Here is a 27,643-nt window from a genome sequence, read left to right on the forward strand (position 1 = left end):
CCCCCCCCCGTCACTTATTAACCCCTTATTAGCCCCTGAATCACCCCTGATCACCCCATATAGACTCCCTGATCACCCCCCTGTCATTGATTACCCCCCTGTAAAGCTCCATTCAGACGTCCGCATGATTTTTACGGATCCACTGATAGATGGATCGGATCCGCAAAACGCATCCGGACGTCTGAATGAAGCCTTACAGGGGCATGATCAATGACTGTGGTGATCACCCCATATAGACTCCCTGATCACCCCCCTGTCATTGATTACCCCCCTGTCATTGATTACCCCCCTGTAAAGCTCCATTCAGATGTCCGCATGATTTTTACGGATGCACTGATAGATGGATCGGATCCGCAAAACGCATCCGGACGTCTGAATGAAGCCTTACAGGGGCATGATCAATGACTGTGGTGATCACCCCATATAGACTCCCTGATCACCCCCCTGTCATTGATTACCCCCCTGTCATTGATTACCCCCCTGTAAAGCTCCATTCAGATGTCCGCATGATTTTTACGGATCCACTGATAGATGGATCGGATCCGCAAAACGCATCCGGACGTCTGAATGAAGCCTTACAGGGGCATGATCAATGACTGTGGTGATCACCCCATATAGACTCCCTGATCACCCCCCTGTCATTGATTACCCCCCTGTCATTGATTACCCCCCTGTAAAGCTCCATTCAGATGTCCGCATGATTTTTACGGATGCACTGATAGATGGATCGGATCCGCAAAACGCATCCGGACGTCTGAATGAAGCCTTACAGGGGCATGATCAATGACTGTGGTGATCACCCCATATAGACTCCCTGATCACCCCCCTGTCATTGATTACCCCCCTGTCATTGATTACCCCCCTGTAAAGCTCCATTCAGATGTCCGCATGATTTTTACGGATCCACTGATAGATGGATCGGATCCGCAAAACGCATCCGGACGTCTGAATGAAGCCTTACAGGGGCATGATCAATGACTGTGGTGATCACCCCATATAGACTCCCTGATCACCCCCCTGTCATTGATTACCCCCCTGTAAAGCTCCATTCAGACGTCCGCATGATTTTTACGGATCCACTGATAGATGGATCGGATCCGCAAAACGCATCCGGACGTCTGAATGAAGCCTTACAGGGGCATGATCAATGACTGTGGTGATCACCCCATATAGACTCCCTGATCACCCCCCTGTCATTGATTACCCCCCTGTCATTGATTACCCCCCTGTAAAGCTCCATTCAGATGTCCACATGATTTTTACGGATGCACTGATAGATGGATCCGATCCGCAAAACGCATCCGGACGTCTGAATGAAGCCTTACAGGGGCGTGATCAATGACTGTGGTTATCACCCCATATAGACTCCCTGATCACCCCCCTGTAAAGCTCCATTCAGATGTCCGCATGATTTTTACGGATGCACTGATAGATGGATCGGATCCGCAAAACGCATCCGGACGTCTGAATGAAGCCTTACAGGGGCGTGATCAATGACTGTGGTTATCACCCCATATAGACTCCCTGATCACCCCCCTGTAAAGCTCCATTCAGATGTCCGCATGATTTTTACGGATGCACTGATAGATGGATCGGATCCGCAAAACGCATCCGGACGTCTGAATGAAGCCTTACAGGGGCATGATCAATGACTGTGGTGATCAACCCATATAGACTCCCTGATCACCCCCCTGTCATTGATCACCCCCCCTGTCATTGATCACCCCCCCCCCTGTCATTGATCACCCCCCCACCTGTCATTGATCACCCCCCCACCTGTCATTGATCACCCCCCTGTCATTGATCACCCCCCTGTCATTGATCACCCCCCTGTCATTGATCACCCCCCCTGTCATTGATCACCCCTCTGTAAGGCTCCATTCAGACATTTTTTTGGCCCAAGTTAGCGGATTTTTTTTTTTTTTTTCTTACAAAGTCTCATATTCCACTAACTTGTGACAAAAAATAAAATCTCACATGAACTCACCATACCCCTCACGGAATCCAAATGCGTAAAATTTTTTAGACATTTATATTCCAGACTTCTTCTCACGCTTTAGGGCCCCTAGAATGCCAGGGCAGTATAAATACCCCACATGTGACCCCATTTCGGAAAGAAGACACCCCCAGGTATTCCGTGAGGGGCATATTGAGTCCATGAAAGATTGAAATTTTTGTCCCAAGTTAGCGGAACGGGAGACTTTGTGAGAAAAAAATAAAAAATATCAATTTCCGCTAACTTGTGCCAAAAAAAAAAAAATTTCTATGAACTCGCCATGCCCCTCATTGAATACCTTGGGGTGTCTTCTTTCCAAAATGGGGTCACATGTGGGGTATTTATACTGCCCTGGCATTCTAGGGGCCCCAAAGCGTGAGAAGAAGTCTGGTATCCAAATGTCTAAAAATGCCCTCCTAAAAGGAATTTGGGCCCCTTTGCGCATCTAGGCTGCAAAAAAGTGTCACACATCTGGTATCTCCGTTTTCAGGAGAAGTTGGGGAATGTGTTTTGGGGTGTCATTTTACATATACCCATGCTGGGTGAGATAAATATCTTGGTCAAATGCCAACTTTGTATAAAAAAATGGGAAAAGTTGTCTTTTGCCAAGATATTTCTCTCACCCAGCATGGGTATATGTAAAAAGACACCCCAAAACACATTCCCCAACGTCTCCTGAGTACGGAGATACCAGATGTGTGACACTTTTTTGCAGCCTAGGTGGGCAAAGGGGCCCATATTCCAAAGAGCACCTTTCGGATTTCACTGGTCATTTACCTACTCACCACACATTAGGGCCCCTGGAAAATGCCAGGGCAGTATAACTACCCCACAAGTGACCCCATTTTGGAAAGAAGAGACCCCAAGGTATTTCGTGATGGGCATAGTGAGTTCATGGAAGTTTTTATTTTTTGTCACAAGTTAGTGGAATATGAGACTTTGTAAGAAAAAAAAAACAAAAAAAAAAATCATTTTCCGCTAACTTGTGACAAAAAATAAAAAGTTCTATGAACTCACTATGCCCATCAGCGAATACCTTAGGGTGTGTACTTTCCGAAATGGGGTCATTTGTGGGGTGTTTGTACTGTCTGGGCATTGTAGAACCTCAGGAAACATGACAGGTGCTCAGAAAGTCAGAGCTGCTTCAAAAAGCGGAAATTCACATTTTTGTACCATAGTTTGTAAACGCTATAACTTTTACCCAAACCATTTTTTTTTTACCCAAACATTTTTTTTTTATCAAAGACATGTAGAACAATAAATTTAGAGCAAAATTTATATATGGATCTCGTTTTTTTTGCAAAATTTTACAACTGAAAGTGAAAAATGTCATTTTTTTGCAAAAAAATCGTTAAATTTGGATTAATAACAAAAAAAGTAAAAATGTCAGCAGCAATGAAATACCACCAAATGAAAGCTCTATTAGTGAGAAGAAAAGGAGGTAAAATTCATTTGGGTGGTAAGTTGCATGACCGAGCAATAAATGGTGAAAGTAGTGTAGGTCAGAAGTGTAAAAAGTGGCCTGGTCTTTCAGGGTGTTTAAGCACTGGGGGCTGAGGTGGTTAAAAGAAATGGGTATTTTGACACTTGAGGCCACAAGGAGACACGTTATACTGTATGAATGCTGCCACTGACTCGGGGACTGCTCTGGAGTGGCACCTGGCAACTACCTGCAGCCAAGCCTATCCTCACCATCAGAGGCTCTAGTGAAGACCAGGTAGTTGCTTAGTCACGCCCCTCCAGAGTATAGCCAGTCAGTGGCGCAGTGGGTCCACACCCGCTGATCTGTAACAGTAACTGAGGCACTCCTGTTATTGTCTTGTACGTCTGTTACCTTGTATTAAAATTCCCTGGCCCTTGATCCATTTCGCCTGTTTTCTTTATGCCTGATGTCACAAAGGTGCGCTTAGGTCTCCGGCATGTGACGGGTCTGTAGGCTCAGTTCGGCTCAGGTTTGTAACAAATCTGTCCTTTTCGTTCTTCTGTACCAATAATGGAGTAGTGTCTCCCCAACAATTGGGGTGTGCCTCACTAGTGAGTTTTGTATTTCAGTTGGAAAAGAACTGTTTTATGCCATTGTTGCCGTTTTTTCAATCTCAAAGTCTTTAAAACTCAGGCAATTTTCATATTTAATTTGCAGATTAAATAAATTTGTGTCGCAGCAACTAACCTAATCCACCATAATGTCGTCTTACCATCATATGAGTGGCTCACAAAAACGCAAAAGAAAAAGGGAAGATGAGAAAAAAACTCAGAAACTCCCAAAAATAAGCAGCTATTTTTCACAGGCTGCTGGTGCTTCTGGTGGTTCTGCAACTACTGAGACCATAACTGGTCAGTGTGAGGACATAAGTGAGACTGAGAGACCTTCTACTAGTACAGTTATTGAAAGCTCTCAATCGTTGATGGAGGAGGATAGTATCCACAGTGAAACATGTAGCTTCAGTCCTAGCATTGAAGAAGTGGAGCCGCATACAAGTGCCAGTATATCTGAAGTACAAGAAAGTTTAGAAAGTGAAGATGCTGGCACTGTCTGTATAGAACGTACTTTACTTGGAGAAAAGTATGTTACAGATAGGGGACATTTTCCCATTACAATAAAAGACCCCAACATAAAAAAATTTATTCTTTCTAATGGCCCCTGCAGACCTAACGGGCCATTTCCCAGAGATAACGATAACAGGTGTTTCTCTGAGAAGTACTATGACAGAATTACAAAAGCAGGCCATAAGATTCCTGTCATGTGGTTATGCTACTCTCCAAAGCTAAACGTTGCTTATTGCGAGCCATGCTGGTTATTTGGTGATCGTAAAAGATTAGGCTTTGAACCTGCATGGGCTAAAGGAATAAAAAAATGGCAAAGGCTCTCAGCAAAAATACAGATTCATGAAGCTTCCCAAGCTCACATGGACGCTTGTATTGTGTATGATCAATGGAGGAGAAAAAAAAACATAGATGCAGAGACTGAAAGACAAATTTTAAAAGAGAAAAACTTTTGGCGACAAGTCCTTCATCGAATAACCAATGTGACCTTAACCATGGCAATGTCTAATCTAGCTTTCCGTGGTCATGTCGAAAAAATAGGCGAGAGTAATAATGGCAACTTTCTCTCTATTGTAGAGCTGCTCGCAGAATATGACCATGTTTTGAAGGAGCTACTCCAGTTACCGCAGGGGACAGCTAAATACCTAAGCCCCAAAATACAAAATGAAATAATAGATATCCTTTCAAAAAAAGTAGAAGAAGGCATTGTGAGTGAAATTAAAGCCTCCAATTTTTATTCAATAATTATGGACACAACACAAGATGTTTCTAAAGTTGACCAATTAAGTCAAATATTCCGATATGTGACTGTAAGCAGAGACAAAACCCAAAGGGCAACTGCTATAGCTATACAAGAAGCATTTTTAGGTTTTCATGTCGTAGAAGACCCTAGTGCTGCAGGACTTGAAAATGACATTATAAAATGTATAGAAAGTAGAGGTTTACAGCTATCAAAATGTTGGGGGCAGGGTTATGATGGTGCTGCCACCATGAGTGGAGTATACTCGGGTGTTCAAACTCGCATTCAAAAGAAAGAAAGAAATGCCTTGTACATTCACTGTGCAGCCCACAACCTTAATTTAGTTCTACAAGATGCCGTGAGCCACGTACCTGAGGTGTCAAGATTTTTTGAGGTGATACAGAGTTTGTATGTTTTTTTTGGAGAAAGTATCACCCGATGGTCTGTTCTTCAGTCACTAACCACTGAATCCTCTGTGACCCTAAAAAGACTGTGCCCAACACGATGGTCATCCCGTTATGACTCGCTGCTTGCCCTACGCTTTCGGTTTGTTGATGTCCTTAAAGCACTGTCTAAATTAATATTGACTTCGACCAAAAGTAAAGAGAGGGAAGAGGCCAGGGTCCTTAGGAATAAAATTGAATCTTTTGAGTTTGTCTTCCTACTTGTTCTACAGAGTAAAGTTCTGGAGCATATAAATGCAATATCAAAGGTTCTGCAGTCAGAACATATGGATCTGTGCAATGCAGCCCATTTAATTCATAATGCCATTGAAGCTCTTAGCAGCTACAGGAAGCAATTTGAAGATGCTAAAACAACAGCTATCAAACTTGCTGAGAAGTGGGGAATTCCTGCAATGTTTGTAATTAAAAGAGTGCCCAAAGTAAAGCGCCATAGTGGGGAGCTATGTTTGGACGAAAGACTGCAAGACCCAGAGAAGAGATTTAAAACTACTATTTTTTATGCTACTTTAGATGTAATAACATCCCAGTTATCAAGCAGATTTGGTAGCATGAACACTGTAGTTGAAAGATTTCGGATCATTCAGCCACGTGTGCTGGCGACTGAATCAGAGGATAACTTGTTTCAAGCTGCACTGCAATTTCAGCATTATTACCAAGATGATATATCTTCCGATTTCGCAGGGCAATTGGTTAGTTTTCGGAGCGCACTGCAAAATGAGATCTCTGAGCTCCACACAGTTAAAGATTTGGCACACCTGCTTATAATTGACAATGCTGCTTTGTCATCTACCCTACCGGATGTATGTACAGCTTTAATACTTTTCCTCACATTACCAGTGACGGTGGCATCTGCAGAAAGATCATTTTCCAAATTATCTCTGATTAAAAATTACTTGAGAAACAGCATGTCACAACAACGGCTTTCTGGCCTTGCCCTTCTAAGCATTGAGAATGAAAGAGCAAGAAAACTGGACATTCCAGCTATTGTTGACAAATTTGCTGAGTCTAAAGCGAGACGGCGCAACTTCTAGTAATATGTATTTTGCGTAAGTGAGCAGTTTGTTGGGTACAGGGAGTTATATTATCAAAGTTCATACTAACCCAGTTCAATTTATTCAACTTTGGTTGTACTAAACAGTTAACTAGTTTGGTTCTATTTTAGCTGCCTTCTTTTTGGTAACAATGATGCAGATTAATAAACAATTCTGATGTTGTTAGACTCTAAAACACAACGACCGCCTTTGAACTATTTGAATACAGCACTGGTTTCTGCACAACAAAAGCTTAATATCAAAAAGAAGGCAGATGTTACCAACATCAAAAATACTTAACATAATTACTAAATGCTACCATCTCCTTTCCTACAGTGAGAACAAATTGGTTCCTTTCTACTTGATGCCTCCTCGTTGGACCTGGCTGGTTAATTTTGATGTTTCATTTGGATTTCTGTTCTGGTTGAGAAGCACAACTCGTGCTTATTCACAATCAAATTTTGGTAAGTAAAAAATTTATATAATTTTATATTTAACATATCTAATTATGCAACTTAATAAATGCTACCATCTCCTTTCCTACAGTGAGAACAAATTGGTTCCTTTCTACTTGATGCCTCCTCGTTGGACCTGGCTGGTTAATTTTGATGTTTCATTTGGATTTCTGTTCTGGTTAAGAAGCATGACTCGTTCCTTTTCACATTCAAATTTTGGTAAGTAAAAAAATGTATATAATTTTATATTTAACATATCTAATTATGTCACTTAATAAATGCTACCATCTCCTTTCTTACAGTGAGAACAAATTGGTTCCTTTCTACTTGATGCCTCCTCGTTGGACCTGGCTGGTTAATTTTGATGTTTCATTTGGATTTCTGTTCTGGTTAAGAAGCATGACTCGTTCCTTTTCACATTCAAATTTTGGTAAGTAAAAAAATGTATATAATTTTATATTTAACATATCTAATTATGTCACTTAATAAATGCTACCATCTCCTTTCTTACAGTGAGAACAAATTGGTTCCTTTCTACTTGATGCCTCCTCGTTGGACCTGGCTGGTTAATTTTGATGTTTCATTTGGATTTCTGTTCTGGTTAAGAAGCATGACTCGTTCCTTTTCACATTCAAATTTTGGTAAGTAAAAAAATGTATATAATTTTATATTTAACATATCTAATTATGTCACTTAATAAATGCTACCATCTCCTTTCTTACAGTGAGAACAAATTGGTTCCTTTCTACTTGATGCCTCCTCGTTGGACCTGGCTGGTTAATTTTGATGTTTTATTTGGATTTCTGTTCTTGTTAAGAAGCACGACTCTTACTTATTCACAATCAAATTTCAGTAAGTAAAAAAATTTATTATATTTGAAATTCTTATCTAATTAGGCACCAAACTGACAGCCAATATTCTGTGATTATTATATTTTTTAATTGTAGGTGATTTACCAAGATATGGGTCAAGAAGCTTTATGCCTTATGTGGAGAATCTTTGTTCTGGAACGCTTTTAACATTTTTTTCTATATTTTATATGGTAACATTAAAAAAAAAAAATTAAAACCCCTATCTCCTTCTATTTAATATTCAACTACAACACTTTCAAACCGGGAGGGGGTGGAGTCTTGGCGGGGGTGGAGTCTTGGCGGGGGTGGAGTCTTGGCGGGGGTGGAGTCTTGGCGGGGGTGGAGTCTTGGCGGGGGGGCCCCAATTTAAAGTTTGCCCTGGGGCCCATAGAACTCTAGTTACGCCACTGACGACATCCATTGATTCGCCGCTGTCAAGTCTAGAACTTACCTCCTCATAGAAACTGATTAAATTAGTTTGACATGACTGATCCCTCACGAAGCCATGCTGATATGGCGTTATTTGCTTATTTCCGTTAAGATGCTCTAACATAGCATCTCTCAGAAAACCTTCAAACAGTTTACCCACAACAGATGTTAAACTTACCGGCCTATAGTTTCCAGGCTCTGTTTTTGGACCCTTTTTGAATATTCTGTATTCAGAATGTTATTTTCCCTTATAACCATGTTATAAGGGAAAATAATAAAGATCGGGTCCCCATCCCGATAGTCTCCTAGCAACCGTGCGTGAAAATCGCACCGCATCCGCACTTGCTTGCGGATGCTTGCGATTTTCACGCAGCCCCATTTACTTCTATAGGGCCTGTGTTGTGTGAAAAACGCACAAAATAGAGCATGCTGTGATTTTCACGCAACGCACAAGTGATGCGTGAAAATCACCGCTCATGTGCACAGTCCCATAGAAATGAATGGGTCCGGATTCAGTGCTGGTGCAATGCGTTCAAATCATGCATTGCACCCGTTCGGAAAACTCGCCCGTGTGAAAGGGACCTTAGGGTCATTTATTAAGACTGATGTCTTATACGCTGGTCTTAATCTCACTGTGTTAGTGCCTCCCGCACCTAAGTTATCTACCACCAGCATTCAACAGCCTTCAATCTATGCCAGCTCCCGCTGGCGTACATTTAGATATTTTTCTACGCCAAAAACTGGTGTAGAAAATGATAAATGAGATGGGCTTGCCTGCCCGCCTTCCTCCCTGCCCACTCCACACCCCTTTTTTTTAGAAGTGGATTATGTGGCAAGGGAAGAAGTTGCAAATTTTGCTGCAAATCACCTTCTCGACAAAATTTGTGCCAAATATACGCAAAAAAGTGGTGTATATTTTGTCATAAATGACCCCCTATGTATTTAATATATACAGCTGTCTTTGGTTCTGGAAATCACATATTCATAGGAAAAAACTGTCAAAACCCATAGTTTATGGGTCTAACCAGACTCATCAGAGATTCCGTGTAAGCAATGTGTGACTGGTACTCACTTGTGACATGTCACCGATGTTTTTGTTTTTTGTTTTGTTTTTTAATCGAGGCAAGGGCTGGCCAAGGGTTGTGCAAAGTGAAGATCAAAATTTCACATTTGCTAATGTGGTCATATTGTGACACAACATACTGTGACACAACTGTCACCACAATGCCATACCTGTGATCTGTGATTAGGTTTCTTTTTTTAATGTCACAGACAAATTTGACAACTTTTTTGGTTAAAATTTGTCTAAGGCTTCATTCACACAGTCAGTGTTTGGTCAGTGATTTCCATCAGTGATTGTGACACAGATCCTACACAGACATAAGGTGGAAGGGAAAGATCTGCACCTGTTCTGGGTTTTGGACCTGCACTTGGTTTTGGCTCAAAATCACTGATGGAAATCACTGACCAAACACTGACTGTGTGAATGAAGCCTAAGGCCCCTTTCTCACGAGTGAGTTTTCCGCGTGGGTGCAATGCATGACGTGAACGCATAGCACCCGCACTGAATCCTGACCCATTCATTTCAATGGGTCTGTGTACATGAGCGTTGTTTTTCACGCATCAGTTCTGCATTGCGTAAAAATCGCAGCATGTTCTATATTCTGCGTTTTTCACGCAGCCCTGGCCCCATAGAAGTGAATGGGGCTGCGTGAAAAACGCATTGCATCCGCAAGCAAGTGCAGGTGCGATGCGTTTTTCACTGATGGTTGCTAAGAGATGTTGTTTGTAAACCTTCAGTTTTTTATCACACGAGTGAAAAACGCATCAAAATGCATTGCACCCGCGCGGAAAAAACTGAACGCAATCGCAGACAAAACTGACTGAACTTGCTTTCAAAATAGTGCGAGTTTCACTGAACGCATCCTGAACGCATCCGGACCTAATCCGTCACGCTCGTGTGAAAGAGGCCTAAGGCCTCTTTCACACGGGCGTTGCGGGAAAATGTGCGGGTGCGTTGCGGAAACACCTGTTATTTTCCGCGCAAGTGCAAAACATTGTAATGCGTTTTGCAAGCGCGTGAGAAAAATCGCGCATGTTTGGTACCCAAACCCGAACTTCTTCACAGAAGTTCGGGCTTGGGATCAATGTTCTGTAGATTGTATTATTTTCCCTTATAACATGGTTATAAGGGAAAATAATAGCATTCTGAATACAGAATGCATAGTAAAACAGCGCTGGAGGGGTTAAAAAAAAATAAAAAAAATGTTTAACTCACCTTAGTCCACTTGATAGCGCAGCCGGCATCTGCTTCTGTATTCTTTCTTTATGACCTGGGTAAAGGACCTTTGATGACGTCACTCCGGTCATCACATGGTACGTCACATGATCTTTTACCATGGTGAATCACCATGGTAAAAGATCATGTGACGTACCATGTGATGACCGGAGTGACGTCATCAAAGGTCCTGTAACTGTATTTAATGCTCACCATAGGTCCTTCAACAAAGGAGACACAAGCAGATGCCGGGCTCCGCGATCAAGTGGATTAAGGTGAGTTAAATTTTTTTAAATTTTTTTTTAACCCCTCCAGCGCTGTTTTACTATGCATTCTGTATTCAGAATGCTATTATTTTCCCTTATAACCATGTTATAAGGGAAAATAATAAAGATCGGGTCTCCATCCCGATCGTCTCCTAGCAACCGTGCGTGAAAATCGTACCACATCCGCACTTGCTTGCGGATTCTCACGATTTTCACGCAACCCTATTCACTTCTATGGGGCCTGCGTTGCGTGAAAAAATCACAAAGAGGAGCATGCTGCGATTTTCACGCAACGCACAAGTGATGCGTGAAAATCACCGCTCGTGTGCACAGCCCCATAGAAATGAATGGGTCAGTATTCAGTGCGGGTGAAATGCGTTCACTTCCCGCATCGCATCCGCGCGGAATACTCGCTCGTGTGAAAGGGACCTAAGACTTAATATCATGCAACCAAAAGGCCTCTTTCACACGGACGTTGCGGGAAAATGTGCGGGTGCGTTGCGGGAACACCCGCGATTTTTCTGCGCGAGTGCAAAACATTGTAATGCGAATGGATAAGTTATGAATTTTTTTGTTTGTTTTAGCACCATTTTAGGGAAAATTGATTTGTTAGCACAAAGCACAAGGAAATTTGTCTTTGTGGACCTTGATTCGCTCAACACTAATTATATTATTCATGTAACATAATAACATATATGTGACAAACTCCCCTCTTTTGAGTTTGCCACGAGTACTTGGAGAGGACTACTTGCCAGCCTCTTACCATGTGATTACGGACCCATGTTGAATGCACCGGTTTTATGCAATAGCTGCATAGTTATATAAGTTCATTTATTTTGCTGTCTTTTGCTACCATGTGGCTAATGGAGTCTTGCCCCTGTCCTTGGGAGAGAAGTGGATCACTTCTCAATTGTCTCCAGGACAAAAGACTGTGTAGAACGGGTTTTGGACAGAAAACCCATGAGTACAGCCAGGCCAAAGAGACTTTTACTAACTTTTGAATTCCTGGTCTAATTCGTGCCGTTTTGGGATGTGTTAAATGTCTACACTGCGTGCAGAATTATTAGGCAAATGAGTATTTTGACCACATCATCCTCTTTATGCATGTTGTCTTACTCCAAGCTGTATAGGCTCGAAAGTCTACTACCAATTAAGCATATTAGGTGATGTGCATCTCTGTAATGAGAAGGGGTGTGGTCTAATGACATCAACACCCTATATTAGGTGTGCATAATTATTAGGCAACTTCCTTTCCTTTGGCAAAATGGGTCAAAAGAAGGACTTGACAGGCTCAGAAAAGTCAAAAATAGTGAGATATCTTGCAGAGGGATGCAGCACTCTTAAAATTGCAAAGCTTTTGAAGCGTGATCATCGAACAATCAAGCGTTTCATTCAAAATAGTCAACAGGGTCGCAAGAAGCGTATGGAAAAACCAAGGCGCAAAATAACTGCCCATGAATTGAGAAAAGTCAAGCGTGCAGCTGCCAAGATGCCACTTGCCACCAGTTTGGCCATATTTCAGAGCTGCAACATCACTGGAGTGCCCAAAAGCACAAGGTGTGCAATACTCAGAGACATGGCCAAGGTAAGAAAGGCTGAAAGACGACCACCACTGAACAAGACACACAAGCTGAAACGTCAAGACTGGGCCAAGAAATATCTCAAGACTGATTTTTCTAAGGTTTTATGGACTGATGAAATGAGAGTGAGTCTTGATGGGCCAGATGGATGGGCCCGTGGCTGGATTGGTAAAGGGCAGAGAGCTCCAGTCCGACTCAGACGCCAGCAAGGTGGAGGTGGAGTACTGGTTTGGGCTGGTATCATCAAAGATGAGCTTGTGGGGCCTTTTCGGGTTGAGGATGGAGTCAAGCTCAACTCCCAGTCCTACTGCCAGTTTCTGGAAGACATCTTCTTCAAGCAGTGGTACAGGAAGAAGTCTGCATCCTTCAAGAAAAACATGATTTTCATGCAGGACAATGCTCCATCACACGCGTCCAAGTACTCCACAGCGTGGCTGGCAAGAAAGGGTATAAAAGAAGAAAATCTAATGACATGGCCTCCTTGTTCACCTGATCTGAACCCCATTGAGAACCTGTGGTCCATCATCAAATGTGAGATTTACAAGGAGGGAAAACAGTACACCTCTCTGAACAGTGTCTGGGAGGCTGTGGTTGCTGCTGCACGCAATGTTGATGGTGAACAGATCAAAACACTGACAGAATCCATGGATGGCAGGCTTTTGAGTGTCCTTGCAAAGAAAGGTGGCTATATTGGTCACTGATTTGTTTTTGTTTTGTTTTTGAATGTCAGAAATGTATATTTGTGAATGTTGAGATGTTATATTGGTTTCACTGGTAAAAATAAATAATTTAAATGGGTATATATTTGTTTTTTGTTAAGTTGCCTAATAATTATGCACAGTAATAGTCACCTGCACACACAGATATCCCCCTAAAATAGCTAAAACTAAAAACAAACTAAAAACTACTTCCAAAAATATTCAGCTTTGATATTAATGAGTTTTTTGGGTTCATTGAGAACATGGTTGTTGTTCAATAATAAAATTAATCCTCAAAAATACAACTTGCCTAATAATTCTGCACTCCCTGTATGTGTATTGTAAAGGGTGGGACATTGTGTATTTGAGTAAGTGATGTCTGTCCTATTGACTCCCTGTGTGTATTGGCGATTTCCCTTTGTCCTGAGAGATAATGGAATTACACCTCGGTTGTCTCCAGGACAGAGGACATTGTGTATTGTCCTGCCTGGGATACTTATGTTAACCATTGTGTACCATAATCATATCACAGGCAGAGGGGAGGGTGTTATGTGGGTTGTAACCTTTGTGTTAGGGGTTAATGTATGTTATTTGTGGGTGTTTTCCTTGCATGGAAGCAGGGGATAAAATAAATTGTATGTTTGAGTGCCTCTGTGCTTCCAGTAAACGTTTTCCAGCATTCAGCTTTGGCTCATGTATGGACTTATAGGGCGATACCAGCGATACTGGCGATACCAGCGATACCAGCGATACAAGCGATAATAGCGATATATTGCTCTGTGGATTATTAGGCTGTGCTATTACATGGGAAGAAGGGAATACTAGTCGGTGACACAGATGGTACTGTAACAATATATATAAAGCCTCATTCACACAGTCAGTGTTTGGTCAGTGATTTTCATCAGTGATTTTAAGCCAAAACCAGGTGTGGCTCTAAACACAGAACAGGTGCAGTTATTTCCCTTATACCTTATGTCTGTGCAGGTTTCAATCCTGGTTTTAGCTCACAAGCACTGATGTAAATCACTAACCAAAACACTGATGTGTGAATTAGGCTTAAGGCTGAAAAAAGACATCTGTAAATCCAGTTCAGCCTGTTATCCTGCAAGTTGATCCAGAGGAAGGCAACAAAAATAAAAAATCCTATGAGGTAGAAGACAATTTTCCCCACTTTAGGGGAAAAAACTCCTTCCCGACTTCAATCAGGCAATCAGAATAACTCCCTGGATCAACGACCCCTCTCTAGTAGCTATAGCCTGTAATATTATTACACTTCAGAAATACATACAGGCCCCTCTTGAACACTTAGTGAACTCACCATCACCACCTCCTCAGGCAGAGAGTTCCATAGTCTCACTGCTCTTGCCGTAAAGAATCCTCTTCTATGTTTGTGTACAAACCTTCTTTCCTCCAAACGCAGAGGATGTCCCCTCGTCACAGTCACAGTCCTGGGGATAAATAGATGATGGGCGAGATCTCTGTACTGACCCCTGATATATTTATACATAGCTATACCCATTCCAGTTATTACTTTAGTTGCCCTCCTCTGAACCCTCTCCAGCTCTGCTATGTCTGCCTTGTTCACAGGAGCCCAGAACTGTACACAGTACTCCATGTGTGGTCTCACTAGCGATTTGTAAAGTGGTAAGATTATGTTCTCATCACGGGCATCTATGCCCCTTTTGATGCAACCCATTATCTTATTGGCCTTGGCAGAAGCTGCCTGACACTGGTTTCTGCAGCTTAGTTTGCTGTTCACAAAAATTCCTAGGTCCTTTTCCATGTCAGTGTTACCCAGTGTTTTACCATTTAGTATGTACGGGTGACTTGTATTATTCCTTTCCATGTGCATAACCTTACATTTGTCAGTGTTAAACCTCATCTGCAACTTATCTGCCCAAGCCTCCAATCTATCCAGATCCATCTGTAGTAGTATACTGTCCTCTTCCGTGTCAATTACTTTACACAGTTTATGGTCATCTGCAAAAATTGATATTTTACTGTGCAAGCCTTCTAAAAAAACTTTACTGAGAAATATTACCCCTAAAACTTAAAGCATTTATTAATAATATAAAAAAATATATATCATAATAATAATAATAATAATAATAATAATAATAATAATATATATATATATATATATATATATATATATATATATACTGTATATATATACCCACAAAACATTGAAAGCTGAACAAAATATATATGTAAAATGGAGATCAATACATGGGACATATGTGTATATCCACCCACAGACAAGAGTATTAGATGTTAAAAATCATCATAACTACATTACTTAGACTGTCAACACAAAGACCCCACAACTAATCCTATCCATGAGGACAGAAAGCGCTATACCAAAAGCACCACATGATCCATCGAAGCTCCTCACTTGCAACCCGTATCCAATTGGTACTACTAATGCTCCATCATGCCTGGATCACGATACCTGCCTTCAGGCAAGGCTTGCTCCATAGTGATAAAATAGGGAGATCCCCCAATACCCTCACCATTTGCAGAGGAAAATAGTATAACAGACACTAAAAAACACTTAATGTCTGAGTCAAAAGTACTACAGTAGTAACGTAGTATATAAACATTTAAGAGAGAGATTGTTCTCTCCCCCTCCTCCTCATTTCCAGCTGACCAACCCCAAACCAGTTTAATACGGCTGTAGGATTATAAATTGCCCCCCCCCCACCTCCTCTCCAGTACAAAACCATACGTTCTGATGCCTATACCTTAGGCTTCTTTCACACTACCATATGGCTATTTCAGTGTTTTGCGGTCCGTTTTTTCACGGATCCGTTGTTCCGTTTTTTGTTTCCGTTGTGTTTCCTTTTTGGTTCCGTTTTTCCGTATGGCATATACAGTAAACAGTAATTACATAGAACAAATTGGGCTGGGCAAAACATTTTCAATAGATGGTTCCGCAAAAAAACGGAACAAATACCGAAGACATACGGATGCATTTCCGTATGCATTCAATTTTTTTTTTGCGGACCCATTGACTTGAATGCAGCCACGGAACGTGATTTGCGGACAAGTATAGGACATGTTATATCTTTGCACGAAACGGAGATACGGAAATACGGAAATGGAATGCATACGGAGTACATTCCTTTTTTTTGTGGACCCATTGAAATTAATGGTTCCGTATACAGACCATATACGGAACGCAAAAACGGCCCGCAAAACGAAAAAAAAAAAAACGGTAGTGTGAAAGGGGCCTTAACCTGTACATCAGGGGCATCTCTCCCCACGGGCTGCGCAAGATACATACACTACTGATCTTTGAATACTGTTCTCTGTTTCTGCCGGCCATATTAAATAGCCAGTCTACTGTGCACCGTATCTCTACATAGAGCAACACGATCCTCGTCCACCGCTGACAGTGAACACAATAGCTGACAGCTCTCTCCCAAGGCTGCTGCTACCATCTTAGGGCTCTTTCACACCTGCGTTATTGTCTTCCGGCATAGAGTTCCGTCGTCGGGACTCTATGCCGGAAGAATCCTGATCAGGATTATCCTAATGCATTCTGAATGGAGAGAAATCCGTTCAGGATGCATCAGGATGTCTTCAGTTCCGGAACGGAAAGTTTTTTGGCCGGAGAAAATACCGCAGCATGCTGCGCTTTTTGCTCCGGCCAAAAATCCGGAACACTTGCCGCAAGGCCGGATCCGGAATTAATGCCCATTGGAAGGCATTGATCCGGATCCGGCCTTAAGCTAAACGTCGTTTCGGCGCATTGCCGGAGCCGACATTTAGCTTTTTCTGAATGGTTACCATGGCTGCCGGGACGCTAAAGTCCTGGCAGCCATGGTAAGTGTAGTGGGGAGCGGGGGAGCAGTATACTTACCGTCCGTGCGGCTTCCCGGGCGCTCCAGAGTGACGTCAGGGCGCCCCAAGCGCATGGATCACGTGATCGCATGGATCACGTCATCCATGCGCATGCAGCTACTTACAACTCTGCGGTCAAGGTATTGCAAGTTATACATAAGTAACGATCTTGAGCTTGTGCTCTGACTGAAGACAAACTTACAGTATGTCACTTATGGCAAGAACGCCAACAGCCCCGTGAACCAAAATTACTGTTTAAATGCTGTATTGTGCACACTCTGTATACTGTCCTGACGAAGAGGGGATTCCTACCCTCAAAACACGTTGACAAGATTCTGAATAAAGCTTCTTTCTCATCACATTGGTGACATCTATTTGAATTGTACCAAGCAGTGCCTGTCAAGCGGTTCCATTAAGTTTTTCTACTCTTGGATACCCTTTACCATTTCATTCACACCACACATGTGGCACTGCCTCCTCTTTCTTTTATATTTCATAGGTGAAAATGTTGGTATTTATAAAAATTTAAGGCATACTTAACTAGCATGACAACCACAACACTATTTTGACATGCCATCCCATCTGGTTTGTGCTTAGTGGAACCATAATTTGGTTTTCAAAAGGGTAATGACTAGTGTTCGGCAAAGCGAAGCATCCCAATTGGAATTTGATCCGAAGTAAAAAAAAATTGGTTTGCAACGAACCCGAATTTACACCCAAAAAGTGTATGAGTGCTGGAGTTGAAGTCAGACGTGGATTAAATTAAAAAAATTAAATAAAAAATGGATGAACCTCTTGCGGGCGCTGCCAAGGATACCATTCAGATAAAGCATATAGTTCAAATGACTTTATTTGTCTACGCGTTAAGGGGTGAATAACCGCCTTCATCAGGACAGTAAAACATGTATAAAACAAACAGAACACATATATACACTCACCTAAAGAATTATTAGGAATACGATGTTGGACCCCCTTTTGCCTTCAGAACTGCCTTAATTCTACGTGGCATTGATTCAACAAGGTGCTGATAGCATTCTTTAGAAATGTTGGCCCATATTGATAGGATAGCATCTTGCAGTTGATGGAGATTTGAGGGATGCACATCCAGGGCACGAAGCTCCCGTTCCACCACATCCCAAAGATGCTCTATTGGGTTGAGATCTGGTGACTGTGGGGGCCATTTTAGTACAGTGAACTCATTGTCATGTTCAAGAAACCAATTTGAAATGATTCGAGCTTTGTGACATGGTGCATTATCCTGCTGGAAGTAGCCATCAGAGGATGGATAAATGTTCTCATTCTGTTTACGCCAAATTTAGACTCTACCATTTGAATGTCTCAACAGAAATCGAGACTCATCAGACCAGGCAACATTTTTCCAGTCTTCAACAGTCCAATTTTGGTGAGCTTGTGCAAATTGTAGCCTCTTTTTCCTATTTGTAGTGAAGATGAGTGGTACCCGGTGGGGTCTTCTGCTGTTGTAGCCCATCCGCCTCAAGGTTGTGCGTGTTGTGGCTTCACAAATGCTTTGCTGCATACCTCGGTTGTAACGAGTGGTTATTTCAGTCAACGTTGCTCTTCTAGCAGCTTGAATCAGTTGGCCCATTCTCCTCTGACCTCTAGTATCCACAAGGCATTTTTGCCCACAGGACTGCCGCATACTGGATGTTTTTCCCTTTTCACACCATTCTTTGTAAACCCTAGAAATGGTTGTGCGTGAAAATTCCAGTAACTGAGCAGATTGTGAAATACTCAGACCGGCCCGTCTGGCACCAACAACCATGCCACGCTCAAAATTGCTTAAATCACCTTTCTTTCCCATTCTGACATTCAGTTTGGAGTTCAGGAGATTGTCTTGACCAGGACCACCCCCCTAAATGCATTGAAGCAACTGCCATGTGATTGGTTGACTAGATAATTGCATTAATGAAAAACAGACCAGGTGTTCCTAATAATTCTTTAGGTGAGTGTATATACTATTGTGGTTATGTTTTGGCACCAACAACTGTGGAGGGGGGGAATTTGGGGGAGGGTGTGTCCGCAGGAGGGGCGCCCCAGGAGTGACAGCGCAGGTAAGGATGTTTCTGATGCAGATCGTATCAACACTGTGTTGACTGTTTATGTCAACTCTCGCTCTGAAGCGCTCGGCATGTGCTGTAGGGCATGTGTCTCCTGCATAGCACTGGTGCGCTGGGCCGGAAGAGGGGCGTGGTTAAAGGTCCAGCCTCCCCTTTGGACGAGCGCGATTGGTAGTGCTTCTCTCAGGGATGACGTGTAGGAACGCCCCCGGCTGGAGTCCGGAGCTCATAGTGTGCTTGCTGTGCTGCCTGTAGCTGGCATATCACCGCAGCGCGAGCGAGCGCTATAAGTAGTAGGAGTGTGGTACATAGTTCAAGTTTAGTTGAAGCATGCGAGTTGACAATATATAAGTGTTTGTATTTATATGCTATGCGGGATGATTGTCATATTTCCGCACATGAACAAGTACAATAAGTGGCAGGAATATGGTACATAACTAAAATTAGGCTAAAATATAACAACTATATTAGTGTTGGTATTTATAATGTACAGTCATGTCCATAAATATTGGGACATCGACACAATTCTAACATTTTTGGCTCTATACACCACCACAATGGATTTGAAATGAAACAAACAAGATGTGCTTTAACTGCAGACTGTCAGCTTTAATTTGAGGGTATTTACATCCAAATCAGGTGAACGGTGTAGGAATTACAACAGTTTGCATATGTGCCTCCCACTCGTTAAGGGACCAAAAGTAATGGTAGAGAATAATAATCATAAATCAAACAATCCTTTGCAGTCAATTACAGCATGAAGTCTGGAACGCATAGACATCACCAGACGCTGGGTTTCATCCCTGGTGATGCTCTGTCAGGCCTCTACTGCAACCGTCTTCAGTTCCTGCTTGTTCTTGGGGCATTTTCCCTTCAGTTTTGTCTTCAGCAAGTGAAATGCATGCTCAATCGAATTCAGGTCAGGTGATTGACTTGGCCATTGCAGAACATTCCACTTCTTTTCCGTAGAAAAGTTACTGGTTACTTTGGTTACTTTTGCAGTATGCTTTGGGTCATTGTCCATCTGCACTGTGAAGCGCCGTCCAATCAGTTCTGAAGCATTTGGCTGAATATGAGCAGATAATATTGCCCGAAACACTTCAGAATTCATCCTGCTGCTTTTGTCAACAGTCACATCATCAATAAATGCAAGAGAATTAGATCCATTGGCAGCCATACATGCCCACGCCATGACACTACCACCACCATGCTTCACTGATGAGGTGGTATGCTTAGGATCATGAGCAGTACCTTTCCTTCTCCATACTCTTCTCTTCCCATCACTCTGGTACAAGTTGATCTTAGTCTCATCTGTCCATAGGATGTTGTTCCAGAACTGTAAAGGCTTTTTTAGATGTCGTTTGGCAAACTCTAATCTGGCCTTCCTGTTTTTGAGGCTCACCAATGTTTTACATCCTGTGGTGAACCCTCTGTATTCACTCTGGTGAAGTCTTCTCTTTATTGTTGACTTTGACACACATACACCTACCTCCTGAAGAGTGTTCTTGATCTGGCCAACTGTTGTGAAGGGTGTTTTCTTCTCCAGGGAAAGAATTCTTCGGTCATCCACCACAGTTGTTTTCCGTGGTCTTCCGGGTCTTTTGGTGTTGCTGAGCTCATTGGTGCGGTCCTTCTTTTTAAGAATGTTCCAAACAGTTGTTTTGGCCATGCCTAATGTTTTTGCTATCTCTCTGATGGGTTTGTTTTGTTTTTTCAGCCTAATGATGGCTTGCTTCACTGATAGTGACAGCTCTTTGGATCTCATCTTGAGAGTTGACAGCAACAGATTCCAAATGCAAATAGCACACTTGAAATGAACTCTGGACCTTTTATCTGCTCATTGTAATTGGGATAATGAGGGAATAATACACACCTGGCCATGGAACAGCTGAGAAGCCAATTACTGTTTGGAACATTCTTAAAAAGAAGGAACGCAGTCTGCAGTTAAAGCACATCTTGTTTGTTTCATTTCAAATCCATTGTGGTGATGTATAGAGCCAATAATCTTAGAATTGTGTTGATGTCCCAATATTTATGGACCTGACTGTATATTATGTGGGCTGATTGGGGCCGAAAGGGTAATTTAGGACAAGCTTCTTTTTGATGCTTCCAGATAATGTAGAGACACATATATGTGCTGGCAAATATATATGAAGTTATAAAACAAAAACTATTGTGACATATAGAATGGGTAATATAATAGAAAAAAATGTGTATGAACCTGGAAGACACATTATGAGTGTTTTATATATGCACATGTTTTGTAAATTAGTGGATACGGGACTGCGTGGTGATTGATATGATTGATTTACATGTATGGTGTACTTTTATAAATTTGACTTTATTAGAGGTGCGGGATTAAAAGCTAGGAAGGAAAGACAAATCTAATTTTAAACCTAAGAAAAAATGATTATAAAAATACGCAAAATAGGCCATAATAAAAAGATATATGTAAAAAAAAAAAAAAAAAAATATTAATAAATAAAATAAATAAATGAAAGGAGTCTATGTAGGAGTCGTCTGGCCCTGATAAGGATGGAAGCATATGTCAGGTATCTATAGGTGCTTATGTCTTGGTTGTTTTTTTTTTTTTTTTAGTAATTGCAAAGAAGCATATGAATTATCGGGAATGGTTCCATAGTATAGTTTCATTTATTTCGCTTAGCCCATAAGGGGCTAACGTATCAAGTTGATAAATCCAGAAGACCTCTCTTTTTTGAAGATTATCAAATCTATTGAAGGGGTTTTCTGGTATTTGTTCAATGGGTGTCACTCGGATCGGGTATTTTTCTTTTTCCAAGGTAGACATGCAGTGTCTCGACAGACTGTGTTTTGCGTAATGTGTTTGAATGTTGTACCGATGCTGATTCATGCGGCAGTGTAAGGGTTGTGTGGTGCGGCCAACGTATTGTAGGCCGCAACCACATTCAATCAGGTAAATGACATAGTTTGCTTGACAGGACATGCGTTGTTTGATGGGTAATGTTGTGCCATTATGTTTAGACGTAAAGGTAGTTTTGTTGTGTGTGAATATCTTGCAACATAGGAATCTATTTGTTCCACATCTGAAAGTTCCTGTTCTTAGGGGTTTGCATATTGGGTCTTTCACTCATTTTGTCTTTTTTTGTGCTGTTTTGGTTTGCTGGGAGCCAGGCAGGGCCGGTTCTAGGTGAAATGGGGCCCTGGGGCGAAAAACAATAAGGGCCTCCCCATGACACTTGATGACTTTTACAGAAGAAACTGTATATTGTGTGGCACAGTATATGCTATATGTGTATAACTAGAGTTGAGCGAACACCTGGATGTTCGGGTTCGAGAAGTTTGGCCGAAAATGAAGTCAATGGGGCCCCGAACTTTTAGGCACTAAAAAGGCTGTAAAATAGCACAGGAAAGGGCTAGAGGGCTGCAAAAGGCAGCAAAATGTAGGTAAATCCCCTGCAAACAAATGTGGATAGGGAAAAGAATAAAAAAAATATTTAAAAAAATTAAATTAACCAATATCAATTGGAGAGAGGTCCCATAGCAGAGAATCAGGCTTCATGTCACCCACCACTGGAACAGGCGTCTGTGAGAAATTTAGGCCCCGGCACCCAGACAGAGGAGAGAGGTCCCATAGCAGAGAATCAGGCTTCATGTCATAGCAGAGAATCAGGTTTCATGTCACCCACCACTGGAACAGGCCACTGCCAGATATTTTTAGGCCCCGGGACCCAGACAGAGGAGAGAGGCCCCATAGCAGAGATTCAGGCTTCATGTCATAGCAGAGAATCAGGCTTCATGTCACCCACCACTGGAACAGGCCACTGTCAGATATTTTTAGGCCCCGGCACCCAGACAGAGGAGAGAGGTCCCATAGCAGAGAATCAGGCTTCATGTCACCCACCACTGGAACAGGCCACTGTCAGATATTTTTAGGCCCCGGGACCCAGACAGAGGAGAGAGGTCCCATAGCAGAGAATCAGGCTTCATGTCATAGCAGAGAATCAGGCTTCATGTCACCCACCACTGGAACAGGCCACTGTCAGATATTTTTAGGCCCCAGCACCCAGACAGAGGAGAGAGGCCCCATAGCAGAGATTCAGGCTTCATGTCATAGCAGAGAATCAGGCTTCATGTCACCCACCACTGGAACAGGCCACTGTCAGATATTTTTAGGCCCCGGCACCCAGACAGAGGAGAGAGGTCCCATAGCAGAGAATCAGGCTTCATGTCACCCACCACTGGAACAGGCCACTGTCAGATATTTTTAGGCCCCGGGACCCAGACAGAGGAGAGAGGTCCCATAGCAGAGAATCAGGCTTCATGTCATAGCAGAGAATCAGGCTTCATGTCACCCACCACTGGAACAGGCCACTGTCAGATATTTTTAGGCCCCGGGACCCAGACAGAGGAGAGAGGTCCCATAGCAGAGAATCAGGCTTCATGTCATAGCAGAGAATCAGGCTTCATGTCACCCACCACTGGAACAGGCCACTGTCAGATATTTTTAGGCCCCGGCACCCAGACAGAGGAAAGAGGTTCCATAGCAGAGAATCAGGCTTTATGTCACCCACCACTGGAACAGGCCACTGTCAGATATTTTTAGGCCCCGGGACCCAGACAGAGGAGAGAGGTCCCATAGCAGAGAATCAGGCTTCATGTCACCCACCACTGGAACAGGCCACTGTCAGATATTTTTAGGCCCCGGGACCCAGACAGAGGAGAGAGGTCCCATAGCAGAGAATCAGGCTTCATGTCATAGCAGAGAATCAGGCTTCATGTCACCCACCACTGGAACAGGCCACTGTCAGATATTTTTAGGCCCCGGCACCCAGACAGAGGAGAGAGGTCCCATAGCAGAGAATCAGGCTTCATGTCATAGCAGAGAATCAGGCTTCATGTCACCCACCACTGGAACAGGCCACTGTCAGATATTTTTAGGCCCCGGCACCCAGACAGAGGAGAGAGGCCCCATAGCAGAGATTCAGGCTTCATGTCATAGTAGAGAATCAGGCTTCATGTCACCCACCACTGGAACAGGCCATTGTCAGATATTTTTAGGCCCTGGCACCCAGACAGAGGAGAGGTTCATTCAACTTTGGGTTGCCCCGCAATATAATGGTAAAATTAAAAAAAGAGGATTGAATGAGGAAGTGCTCTGGAGTACAAGAATATATGGTTAAGGGGAGGTAGTCGTATTTTTCGCCCTATAAGACGCACCGGCCTATAAGACGCACCTAGGTTTTTGAGGACAAAAATAAGAAAAAAAATATTTTTAACCAAAAGGTGTGCTATGGTGGGTTTTGAATTAATGGTGGTCTGTGCATGACACTATTATGGGGGATCTGTGGATGACGTACTGTCATGTGGGGGATCTGTGGATGGCACTGTTATGGGGGACCTGTGGATGGCACTGTTATGGGGATCTGTGGATGGCGCTGTTATGGGGGATCTGTGGATGGCGCTGTTATGGGGGATCTGTGGATGGCGCTGTTATGGGGGATCTGTGGATGGTACTGCTATGGGGTGGGAGATCTGTGGGTGGCATTGTTATGGGGCGGGGGATCTGTGGATGGCATTGTTATGGAGTGGGGGATCTGTGGATGGCATTGTTATGGGGTGGGGGATCTGTGGATGGCATTGAATGGGGTGGGGGATCTGTGGATGGCATTGTTATGGGGTGGGAAGATCTGTGGATGGCATTGTTATGGGGTGGGGGATCTGTGGATGGCATTGAATGCGGTGGAGGATCTGTGGATGGAACTGTTATGGGGGGATCTGTGGATGACACTGCTATATGTCATCCTCAGATCCCCCTCCTAACAGTGTACCCCAAAATACACCGTCCCTCCGCTCACCGCAGTATTTATAAATATGAATCCTCATCCTGTAACTAACGCTGCTCTCTCCCATGTTCCCATGTCCCCTGTATCCCCACAGCACTTACGAACAAGCTCCCATAGCAGGCAGAGCGTCTGGCAGCGTTACGTCACTCACTGACGTCGCGCGCCTGCTCCGCCTGCTTCATTCATAAAGTGGGCGGAGCAGACGCTTAACGTCAGTGAGTGACGTTACTGCTGCCGTCCGCTCTGCCTGCTATGGGAGCTTGTTCGTAAGTGCTGTGGGGATACAGGGGACATGGGAACATGGGAGAGCGCAGCGTTAGTTACAGGATGAGGATTCATGTTTATAAATACTGCGGTGAGCGGCGGGGCCGGTGTAAGAGTACAGTGACTGCACCGGGCCCCGCCCCTAGTTCCGGACTCCAGCCCCTCCTCTCTCCCGGCTCATACATCACAGTCCGCGATGCTGCAGCGTCGCAGACTGCGATGTAAAATGGAAGCATTCGCCCCATAAGACGCAGGGGCATTTTCCCCCCACTTTTGGGGGGGAAAAAGTGCGTCAAATGGGGCGAAAAATACAGTATAAATGTCTAATCTGCACAAGGGATGGACAGGTCCTGTGGGATCCATGCCTGGTTCATTTTTATGAACGTCAGCTTGTCCACATTGGCTGCAGAAGGGCGACTGCGTTTGTCTGTAATGACGCCCCCTGCCGTGCTGAATACATGTTTAGACAAAACGCTGGCCGCCGGGCAGGCCAGCACCTCCAAAGCATAAAAGGCTAGCTCTGGCCACGTGGACAATTTGGAGACCCAGAAGTTGAATGCGGCCGAACCATCAGTCAGTACGTGGAGGGGTGTGCACACGTACTGTTCCACCATGTTAGTGAAATGTTGCCTTCTGCTAACACGTTCCGTATCAGGTGGTGGTGCAGTTAGCTGTGGCGTGGTGACAAAACTTTTCCACATCTCTGCCATGCCAAACCTGCCCTCAGAGGAGCTGTCCGTGACACAGCTGTGTTGGCGACCTCTTGCTCCTCCTCTGCCTTCACCTTGGGCTTCCACTTGTTCCCCTGTGACATTTGGGAATGCTCTCAGTAGCGCGTCTACCAACGTGCGCTTGTACTCGCGCATCTTCCTATCACACTCTAGTGCAGGAAGTAAGGTGGGCACATTGTCTTTGTACCGGGGATCCAGCAGGGTGGTAGCCCAGTAGTCCGCACACGTTAAAATGTGGGCAACTCTGCTGTCGTTGCGCAGGCACTGCAGCATGTAGTCGCTCATGTGTGCCAGGCTGCCCAGACGTAAGGACAACCTGTCCTCTCTGGGAGGCGTATCGTCATTGTCCTGCGTTTCCCCCCAGCCACGCACCAGTGATGGGCCAGAGCTGCGTTGGGTGCCACCCCGCTGTGAACATGCTTCATCCTCCTCCTCCACCCCCTCCTCATCCTCGTCCTCCTCGTCCTCCAGTAGTGGGCCCTGTCTGGCCACATTTGTACCTGGCCTCTGCTGTTGCAAAAAACCTCCCTCTGAGTCACTTCGAAGAGACTGGCCTGAAAGTGCTAAAAATGACCCCTCTTCCTCCTCCTCCTCCTCCTCCTCCTTGGCCACCTCCTCTTCCATCATCACCCTAAGTGTTTTCTCAAGGAGACATAGAAGTGGTATTGTAACGCTGATAAAGGCGTCATCGCCACTGGCCATGTTGGTGGAGTACTCAAAACAGCGCAACAGGGCACACAGGTCATTGGTGGTGAAGTGGTGCTGTTCCGCAGTGCGACTGACCCGTGCGTGCTGCAGCTGAAACTCCACTATGGCCTGCTGCTGCTCGCACAGTCTGTCCAGCATGTGCAAGGTGGAGTTCCACCTGGTGGGCACGTCGCATATGAGGCGGTGAACGGGAAGGTCGAAGTTACGCTGTAGCGCAGACAGGCGAGCAGCGGCAGGATGTGAACGCCGGAAGCGCGCACAGACGGCCCGCACTTTATGCAGCAGCTCTGACATGTCGGGGTAGTTGTGAATGAACTTCTGCACCACCAAATTCAGCACATGCGCCAGGCAAGGGATGTGCGTCAAACCGGCTAGTCCCAGAGCTGCGACGAGATTTCCACCATTATCGCACACCACCAGGCCGGGCTTGAGGCTCACCGGCAGCAACCACTCGTCGGTCTGTTGTTCAATACCCCGCCACAACTCCTGCGCGGCCTGTCCCCCAAACATATAAGTTTCAGAATGGCCTGCTGACGTTTACCCCGGGCTGTGCTGAAGTTGGTGGTGAAGGTGTGTGGCTGACTGGATGAGCAGGTGGAAGAAGAGGAGGAGGAAGCCGAGTAGGAGGAGTAGGCTACAGGAGGCAAAGAATGTTGCCCTGCGATCCTTGGCGGCGGAAGGACGTGCGCCAAACAGCTCTCCACCTGGGAACTACATTTACCCAGTGTGCAGTTAGGGAGATATAGCGTCCCTGGCCATGCTTACTAGTCCACGTATCTGTAGTTAGGTGGACCTTGCCACAGATAAACACTTGATTTTATCGGATACTTGGTTGTGCAGGGAAGGCACGGCTCTCTTGA

General features: G+C 43.9%; 1 long non-coding RNA gene across 1 annotated transcript; it reads left to right on the forward strand.

Moving 5' to 3' along the window:
• The first annotated feature begins 6,483 nt into the window (after nucleotides 1-6,483).
• On the forward strand, nucleotides 6,484-8,046 carry LOC120979075. The gene is made up of 5 exons (XR_005774233.1): nucleotides 6,484-7,238; nucleotides 7,321-7,448; nucleotides 7,532-7,659; nucleotides 7,743-7,870; nucleotides 7,954-8,046. It is a non-coding gene; the product is annotated as an uncharacterized LOC120979075 (long non-coding RNA).
• The last annotated feature ends 19,597 nt before the right edge of the window (nucleotides 8,047-27,643 follow it).

This window comes from Bufo bufo, chromosome 9 (assembly GCF_905171765.1).
Source record: "Bufo bufo chromosome 9, aBufBuf1.1, whole genome shotgun sequence".
Taxonomy (NCBI): Eukaryota; Metazoa; Chordata; class Amphibia; order Anura; family Bufonidae; genus Bufo; species Bufo bufo.